Raw genomic sequence first — 10,168 nt, forward strand, 5'->3', positions numbered from 1 at the left:
TTGATTCCTATAACCAGTGCCTCATATTTAGCAATGTTATTTGTGCATGAAAACATGAGTCTATACGATCTTGGTATGGTGTGCATGTCGGGAGTGATGAACAGAATGCTAGCACTTGAGCCATGTTGAGTATAAGACCCATCAAAGTATAGGGTCCATTGCTTGGTGTTTATAGTAAGAACCTCCCTATTGGGAAATTCAATCTCCATTGGTCATTTATCTGGTAATGGCGCATTTGCCAACTGATTGGCAATCACTTGTCCTTTGATAGCTCATCACTCTGTGTAGTGGATATCAAATTTGCTGAGAATCATCACCCATTTAGCCAATCTTCCTGTGAGAGCTTCTTTGCTGAGTAAGTATTTTAGAGGATCAATTTTTGCTACTAGCTTGATTGTATGAGCTAGCATGTAGTGTCAGAACTTTTGAGAGGCAAATACCACCGTTAGGCAAGCTTTCTCAATGAATGTATAATTGAGCTCATATCCATTCAAAGTTCTACTGATGTAATAGATAGCTTGCTCCTTTCCATCTTGATTCTCTTGTGCTAACAGTGCCCCCAATGATATGTTTGTTATTGATATGTAGAGAATAAGAGGCTTTATTGCTATGGGCGGTACTAGAACTAGCTGGTTCATTAGATATTGCTTGATTTGGTAGAATGATTCTGCACATTTAGCCTCCCATATAAATAGTACATTTTTATGTAGCAAATGATTGAATGGTAGACTTTTATCTGCTAGTTGAGCGATGAAATGCCTGATTGACTAGAGTCATCCTTGTAAGGATCTGAGTTGATTGATGTTCTTAGGTGGTGGCATCTCCATGATGGCTTGTACCTTCGCTAGATCGACTTCAATGCCCTTTTCTGAGACTATGTAGCCTAATAACTTGCCTGATGCAACCCCGAAGACACACTTCTTAGGATTGAGCTTGACTTGAAATTTTTTCAATCTATCAAAAATCTTTTCTAAGATGCTTAGATGTTATGCTCGAGTAAATGATTTAGCTAGTAAATCATCTACATAGTCCTCCATGAAGGTATGCATCATGTAATGAAAGATTGTTGTCATTGCCTGTTGATAAGTTGCCCCAGCATTCTTTAAGCCAAATGGCATGACATTCCAACAATATGTTCCCCAAGGATAGGTAAATGTTGTTTTATCTTGATCCTCTAGAGCTATCTTGATTTGATTATAGCTAAAAAAACTGTCCATTAGTGATAGCATTGCATGGCCTACTGTGAGGTCTACAATTATGTTGATACTGGGCAAAGGAAAGTCATCCTTTGGACAGGCTTTGTTGACATCTCTAAAATCGGTACATATCCTGATGCTACCATCTAGTTTTGAAATGGGCACGATGTTGGAAATCCATTTAGCATAGTCGATAGGTCGAATAAATCCGACATCTAATAGTTTCTTTAGCTCAGCTTTGACTATGAGTGCTACATGTGGATTCATCTTTCTCATTTTTTGCTTGACTGACTTAGCTCTTGAGGCAATGGACAAGTGATGCATGATTAACTGTGGATCAATCCTGGGCATATCTACATATGACCAAGCAAAGTTGATTTGCTTTTCTTTGAAAAATTGGATAAACTCTAATCTCTCTCCCTCTGTCAAAGATTCTGCTAGATGTATGTTTTTGGCTTTTGCTATTGTACCAATGTTGATTGATTGAGTAGGCTCGATCAATATGGGTGATCACTCCTGATAGTGTTTAGGTAGAGTGTCAAGTCTCCCATCTTTAGGTGCCTTAAAAAAAAATTCACCTGCAGATGTGTCCTTTATTTTTACTTTTTTGTGATCTAGTGTTGCCATTGACTGGTTTTCAGTAATAGATCCTTTATTTCATTCATTTTTGTGACTGAAAGAATTGGCACTCCCTTGATTGTAGATATCACTACTTTGTTCACTGGTAGAGTCTATTTCTGGGTTGATGGTACACAAGTAATGGATAATGGAATCATCATTTGGGAAAATTGGTATGTCATGATTTTCAGGTTCATTCCAATCTATGAGGTTAGGAAACATAAGTGGTAAAGAGTCGTTGGGTGGGTCAAGTTCTGTTGTTGTAAGCGTTAGGATGGAGGTATCATCATGGTTGGCTAGGATATTAAATAAGTTAATGATTTTGTCGAGGTCTTCGATGGTACCATCTTCCATTGTAAACTTGCTCGTAATATCGTTGCTCATTTTCCTCGGTGTCACAGATATTTTGTGGACCAAATTGAAGTAGTCTAGGATCTGTGCCTTGTTCCTCTTGAGAAATGGGTGTAGGACTGTTATTTGCAGCAATATCTTTAGTGACATTGGAACAACTACCCCATTCATATTCATTTAAATCAATCTCAGAGGTATTATCCTAGATTTTGGCAGTGTTGTGGACTGGTATGTTGTAGGGTGAAAACAGGTCTTTGATGATTGATACGAGTGTGATATTTTCTCTGATTCTATATTAGAGCCTGCTTCTACTCTTTGCATTTTCTCATATATTGTCTCTCCTCAGGGAGGAATGATGCTATCAGGAGGTGATTCTTCTTTGTTTGATACTAGTTCTTGAACATGATGTACTTGTTTCTTCTAATTAACTAATTTCTCTTGATGTTTCCCTTTTTCCTGGTATTCACGTTCCTTGTTTATTGTTTCTGTTGATTCAAATAGTGCCTCTTGCCATAAGTCTTCTTTGAATTTCTTCTTTTCCTTCCACTGAGGTTTTTGGTATTTGCTTGGTGTCTTCCTTGGTGGTAGAGTGTGTTCATAGCCCAATCCTTTTTTGTCCTTACAAAATTGTGAAGGAGGATCTAATGGTTTTGTGACGCCTTCCTGATGCTTGTTGATAGGTCCTTTGACATTGTATCCCATATGTTGCATGATTAGGTAGCCTTTTCCATATAGTTGTGTTGGTATAGCTACTTCCACAGTAACTGCTCTATCTTCTTCCTCATCCTTGTATAGCCAACTAAGGATGTCTTTTTCCTCAGTTTCATGTGCTAGTGTGCCTCATTGGATAAACTTGCCATCAAACTTGGTGATGGGTTGTGTTTCTTGATGTATGGATGTCGAAGGTATCCCATGAGATTTAGGTGATTCTAGTAAGTTGATTAAACTCAAGGGTTCCAAAGAGTATTCTCTCATGCCTTTCTCTTTGATTTTCATTTTCTACTTGAAATCCATAGATAGTGATTTAGACTTTTCTTGTTGAAGATCTGGTGCTAAGGAACTTTGTTTTTCTCTATTATGTGGAACCAAATTATCTTGGGCTGCCCCCATAGCATTACAATGTTGAAACGGGTTATGATCTGCTGATATAAAAATCTCCTATCCATTGTAGGGGAACTTAACACATTGGTGATAAGTAGAAGGTATTGCTTGCATTTCATGTATCCAAGGTCGACCCAATAAGATATTATATGTGAGGTCTATGTCTAAGACTTGGTACATAGTATCCCTTTGTATCAGTCCTACCTAAATTGGCAACATTACTGTTCCTTTGGATGATCTTTCTTCATCATCATATGCTTTGATAGTGATCTTTTTGCATGGATCAATAGATTTCTTAGAGAAGCCTAATGCACGAATAAGTTTTAAGGTACAGATATTGAGTACAAATCCTCCATCTATTAATACTCTTTTGACTCGGTGTTTGTAAACCAAGACTTCAATATGGAGTGGAGTATTGTGTGGATGGCTTAATGATATATTATCATGCTCATAAAAGGTGAGGTTGTTAGGCCCTATCATGTGAGCCACCATGGCTTGGAATTTGTCAGCATCTAGATCTTGAGGTACATTTGTTTCCAAGATGTCTTTCTATTTTGGCGAAAGTTTCAGCAACTCCAGTATAGATATTTGAGCAGGAGTTTGCATAGTTGACTGAATAGATCATATTAAATTTTGGGTATGGTGTTTGTTGTTGACGTATGTCCCTTCAAGACATATTTTTGAGCTCTGGTGGTTACATTGATGGATTCATGTTCATGCTTGTCTTTGATTGTAATGACGTTTACTTGATTGTCCTTAGCTGATATATGATTGATGGTGTTATTGTATATGTGATTGATACAAGATCCACGTGTATCATTTGAGGTTGAAGATCCATCCTTGTTGTAGTTTGGAAGAGGATTCTTAAAGGCACCATGGTCACCATTTGTCTTGAGACCATCGACTATTAAATCGCCTCTATTAATCATGTCTTGAACAATGTTCTTTAGTCTCATGCAATCATTTGTTTGATGGCCTTTGTTATGATGAAAATCACAAAAGTGTGAGTCATTCCACTAGGGTGGTTTGATTGGTGGTTCAAAGTTGTTGATTGCTAGTAAGGAGATAATTTTATTTGCCAGGAGTTCTCTGAATGTTGACTCCAATGATTGCCCTAATGGTGTGTAGACGCGTTTTGGAAAGTTGTTGGTGTTATCTCGTGAGTTTGTATTAGGTCCTCAATTAGTGTTATTGTCTTGGGTATTGTTGGTGTTGTTAAGATGATCTTGATTGGTAGTTGGTACATGAGTTTTAGTGCCTTGGTTTTCACCTTTTTTATTTTTGGTAGCCTAAGGATTACCTGATAAAGCTAGCACTAGTTGTTTGGACTTTGTATCATTAGGATTATTTCCTCCTTCATTTCCAGTGTTTTTGTTTTGGGTCCAGAACCTGGATTTGTCTAAGTTGTTGTTGTTTTGGTTATTGTAATTAGAGGTGGATGAATTCGTCCCTTCTTTGAAAAATTTCAATGTTCCTTTCTTGACACATGCCTCCTCTACTTGGATGCTATTCTCAATCAATTTAGCAAAAGATGGTATGCATTGGAGTTTGAGTATGTAACTCATCTTGCTATTTAAATTGTCGATGAAAATTTCCATCTTTTCCTTCTCAGGCACATCTCGAGGATACCGTGAGACCATTCGTCACCAATGTTGAAGGAACACCATGAATGTTTTGTTGTTCTTTTGTTTGGTGTTGCAGACATCTAGCATGGTGATGGCATGTTGAATGTTGTAGGAATATTAAGTAATGAATTTGTTGACTAACTCATCAAAGGATCTGACAGGATGTGTGATTTTGGATAACCATTCCATTGTTTGCCCTCCCAAGCTTCTTGGGAATAATTTCATTAAATAAGTGTCATCATGGGAAAATTATAGGCTTATGGTGCAGAATTCCTGAACATGATCACAAGGATCACTTTTCCCATCATATTTGTCAAATTTGGGAATGTCTAAATTTGGGGAAAAGGTACCATGTTTAACCTCCTGTCAAAAGGATAAGGACAAATTTCTTTCAAGGAATACTGTATTGTTGAACCTTGTTGCACGTCTTGCATCTATTTTTGCAACATTTGTATTTGTTGTGTAAGAGAAACCAAGGGTGCATTTGTCTACCGAGGGAAGAGTTCTTCCCTCACATTGTTTCTAGTTTGGAATGGCATGTGTAGCAATATGTTTTGCTCAGGGATGTTTTGCTCAGGTAAATTCTGCTTAGGTAAGTTTTGCTCAGGTATGTTTTGCTCAGGTATGTTTTTCTCAGGTATGTTTTGTTCATGGTCACGTGCTTCCTCCTCTCTTTGTCATTCTTGATAAGCATAATGTTGAGACCTCATTCTAAATATGTCAGTATTGAAGTCTTCAGGGAGTTTAACTCCTTTGCTTGTGAGCATGAGTAGGTATTTTTCTTTATCGGTTTCAATGAGTTTCTCCACAAGTTTTTGAAATGAAGCACTTTCTTGACACTCTTGGAGGAGTTCCTCAAAAAAATTTGTGTCTTCTAGGTTTGGATATTCGAAAGGATTTGATAATCTTCAATCCATGTTGGACTCTAGTTGTGTTTCGCTTTGTTTGTTTCATTGAGAGCAAGTAACAACGGGCATTTAGTAGAAACTTTATGTGACAAAGGGAACGAACTCCTCTTCGATGTTTTGCTCAGGGGTCGGTGGTTCAAATCAGGGTATATTGTAAGTGATGTACACTTCAGGGAAGAAAGTTGGATTGGTCTTTCCTCCTTGATTTAGGCATTGACTAAATGCTGATTTTTGACAGAATGCTCTACTCCTCAATGGTTCCTTGTCAAATTCATTTGTTTTGTCTTGAAGATACAAGTGCATATGACGAAGGAATGTTCGATGAGATTTGAAGAGTTGGCGATTGATGTATAAAAATTTATTCCTTTTGGCAAGTTTCAGAGAACTGGTTTGTTGTTTCCTCAACTTAGTGTTATGATAAATACTCTTTCTTCTCAAAATATGAGGATTAGTCATGCACAAGCAATCAGTGGTTTCCTTTTATTTGTTTTGGATTCAAGATATCTTGTTTGGAAACTTAAGTTTTACTTCATCAAATGAAGGTTTAGATGCCCCATCATGGCAAAGCGTGTCAAATGATATGGAATAAGAGCTTTCCCGATATGGAAACTCAATTTGAAAACTTGGAGTTTAAAACAACTATGTTTTTGGATAAAAATCCGTTTGATTGAAGGACCTTTTGATACGTGTGATGGTGTTTCCTGATTTTGATAGGAGAGATGTGTTTTATCCCTTTACTGGTTTTTTAGATTTAGACAACTTTGTTTTATGAAAAACTTGCTTTTGGAGTGGTTTTGATACTTTGATTTGCATTTTCTGCTTGATGGAGTTAAAGATGAGGAAAGAAGGCTTCCTAAACTATTTTTAGATTTTTCAAAAATAGCTTCTATTTTGCCCCCTATTTTCTCAGTTTCTGCAATGCGCTAAGCCAGAAACCCAATGCGCTACTAAATTTTTGCCATGCACTAGAGAATGAACTCTACGCGCTAAGCTGCCTCTCTGATACGCTAACTAGATTTTTTGAGTTTGGTTTGTTTTGAAAATTTTATGCGCTAATATGGGCTTCTAATGCGCTAACTATTGACTTCAACGCGCTAATGTTTGGTTTCAATGCGCTAAGTTGTTCCTTCAATGCGCTAGAATGTTTTTAGAAAGCGCTAAGATTCGATCTGTAAATGCTTTGGATTGATCATGCACTAAAGTTTAGCAAAAATGCGCTATGTTGAAGTTTGCAAGCGCTAAACTATGGTTCCAAAGCACTAAGATGTTGCTCTTACATGCTACACTACCTTGATATTTTTGACTTGGTGGTTTTCTTGTGGTTTTTGAATTTTTCCTCAACTGTGATAGATGATTTTCTGAAGTAAAATATGAAAGCACAGCACAAAAGAGATAACCATTTTGCCTATTTCTAAACAATGAGTGTATGTTTTGTGAGGATGTGTTCAAATCCCCAGTGTTTCAACAGGTTTGGATATAGAAAATACAAATCAATCAGACTCTTTATTCAAAGGTCATCGATAATACCATAGCTCACTAGTCTCAATACTCCGTCAGCTGAAACAGCCTTGTCACCCCTAGGGGGTGCCCATTTTTTTGCCTTTTGCCAAAAATTAACCCAAAGTGAATTGCTTCACAATTGAGTAGTTATCTTGGGAGATATATGGTGAGTAATCTTGGGGGCAGATTCTTCCCCACCCTTGCACTATGATACTACAAATGTTTGGATACTGACTTGGCTCACGGTTTCTATTTCTAAGGTTCATAATCAGGCTTCCTATTCGGTTGTCAATGATAAACTCCCTCAGGAGGCTTCCCAACCTTTAGAACAAAGGATTTACGTATCATAAAGATACTGGGGGAAGGCTAATCGCTGCGCGCAACCGTTGAAAAGGACTTTTGTCACTTTCCACTTTTGATTATAGTGGGTTGGAACACTTGGCGTCAAAGTTGTTCCCCACTTAGGTCATTCCCCTCACACTGGCCAAAGAATGGCTTTAAGAGTTGCTCAACTCCTCGGGAGGGCAGGCCTGCTAAAGGTTTTAATGAAATAAACACTGAAAGTGTAAGAGTGGTCTAGCTTTTTGATCACCCAATTAAGGGGAGAGCATATTCCTTCCACTTTTGAATCAAAGCACACAAGTGTTATTTTTAACCATTTATTGCAAAGATTTGGTAAAATCTATATGGAGATATTGATCCACAAAAACATGGTGTTCATGTTATCCCATCAAATCAATGATTATCTGAGCTAGTAAAGGAACCTAGTCAACAAAGCAAAATTTCAATTTTGGTGATCAACAAAAGAAAAATGACAAAAAGGGGAAGAATTTCCCTCTTTTAACTTGAAAACAAAATTTAGACAAATGTGGTTCTTTTACTTTGTAAAAATTGGAAGTTGATCATTTTAAACACCAAAGGATGGTGAGGTTGTTTTTAAAGCTTTTTGCAAAATGAAAGATTATCTTCTTCTTTTTAACAACCCAAAAGGAAAGTTTTTCTCCTATGAAAGCAAGAAAGATTTTTTATTGTGGTTCTTTTTAGGTACCCAAATGAGATGTGATTTCAATTTTAGCTTTTAAACAAGAATTAAAGGACTTCAAAACTTTTTAACTAACTTTTAAATTGAAACTATTTTAAATCCTAACTTAAAAATAAAAATGGGCCCCCAAACCTACAAGAAACTATCAGAAATCCTGCAAAATAACAATTAAAGCAGTTACAAAAACACTGGCTTGGTGAACTTTCACAAGTCTAATTCTGATCTCGGTTACAAAGTAAATTTTGTCTTATGTTTGTGATGCGCTACAGAATATACCAGATGCGCTATCAAACAAACCTGAAGCACTGCACTATTTTTCGAATGCGCTATACTGTTAGGTTCCCGCGCCAAGACCTATAGGAAAAAGTTTAAAATCATATGTTCTAACCAAGGATCTCTACGCACTAGGATATGAGTCCCATGCACCGAACAATATACCGAATGCGCTATAATGTTAACCAGATGCGCTAAGTTATGTTCACCATGCACTGATTCTCCTTTCTTGCGTACCTGAAAAGATGGTTAGATTAAAAAACTGATTAAATGAAATGTATCTTTACGATTAAATGGTTCGATGAAATGAAAAATGTGAAAATATTCCAAGGACTTGCCCACACACCCACGAGACTCTTGGTGCAAGTTATGGAGTCATGAGGAATAACTCAAATTCCCAAGGATTGTTCCATGGTTCTCTTTCTCACAAGGTCCCTCCAGCCAATGCCTTTGCTCTCAGATCACTGAGCAAAGTGACTTAGGGATGACGAATGCAAGAATGAGGGATGCTTTTGATTGAACTTAGTATGAATGCATCCTATTTATGCATGATTCTAGTAAATGAACTAAACTAGATGATAAGATGACAAGGTTAGTAAAAATACTATCCTAATATGATATACTAGATATATGATTTAAGCTAAGATAATAGAAATACTCTAAAATGCTTATTAGATTAATTCCTATTGCAAAGAAAGGCTAAATGCTTGTTAAAATTAAGTATAAGTGTGATGCTAAAGACTTGGATGATTTTGAAGAAGGAATGAGCTCTATTTAAAAGGAAAATAGGGCAATGGATGGTCAATATTGGATGATCTTATCAAGGGCCAGGATTGAAAGTTATCAATCCATGTTTACAATTCTCACCAATGAAATGGTGACAATTGTCAACATAAGACTGCTTGAGAGGAGATGTAAGAAGCATTAAATGATTGAGGAGACCTCATGGTTACCTTAGGAGGTAAGGGTCAAGGTTAGGTTAATATTACTCATTGGACAAAGCTTTTATCCAAGGGATAAACTCTTGTGCAAGGGTTAAAGGAATAACCATGGTCAAAGCAATGAATGCTTGATGAGACCCCTGAGTTAGATGAAGGTTGAGTTAGGAAAAAAGTCTCTAACCATGCCAAAAGGGTGAGTTAACCATTAATGGTTTGGAAGACTTTGGGGACAAATTTGTAAGGGTCCTTCCAAATTTGGGGGAACTCAACAAGTTAGCTTGTTGAAGACATAAAGGCTTTATTGCTTTTGGAAGACTTTCTTCCAATTTTGAGAAGTGACATCCTCAAATTTAAGGAATAGGATATGATTGAAGGGTTTAGGCTAATTGATTAGGATTAGATAGGTTCTAGAAGAATTTAGGAAGGGGATTTAGGATGAAAGTGGGAGATGTAGGAAAATGCTAGTGGGTGGATTTTTAAATAAATTTAGATTTATTTAAATGCAAAGGAGATTTTAATTAAATGTAGATTTAATTAAAATGGGAAAGGGGATAAATTGATATTTTTAATGAAATGTGAATTTAATTAAAATGGCTAGAGGGGGGTATTTAAT

Source organism: Cryptomeria japonica, chromosome 8 (genome assembly GCF_030272615.1).
Source record: "Cryptomeria japonica chromosome 8, Sugi_1.0, whole genome shotgun sequence".
NCBI classification, from domain to species: domain Eukaryota; kingdom Viridiplantae; phylum Streptophyta; class Pinopsida; order Cupressales; family Cupressaceae; genus Cryptomeria; species Cryptomeria japonica.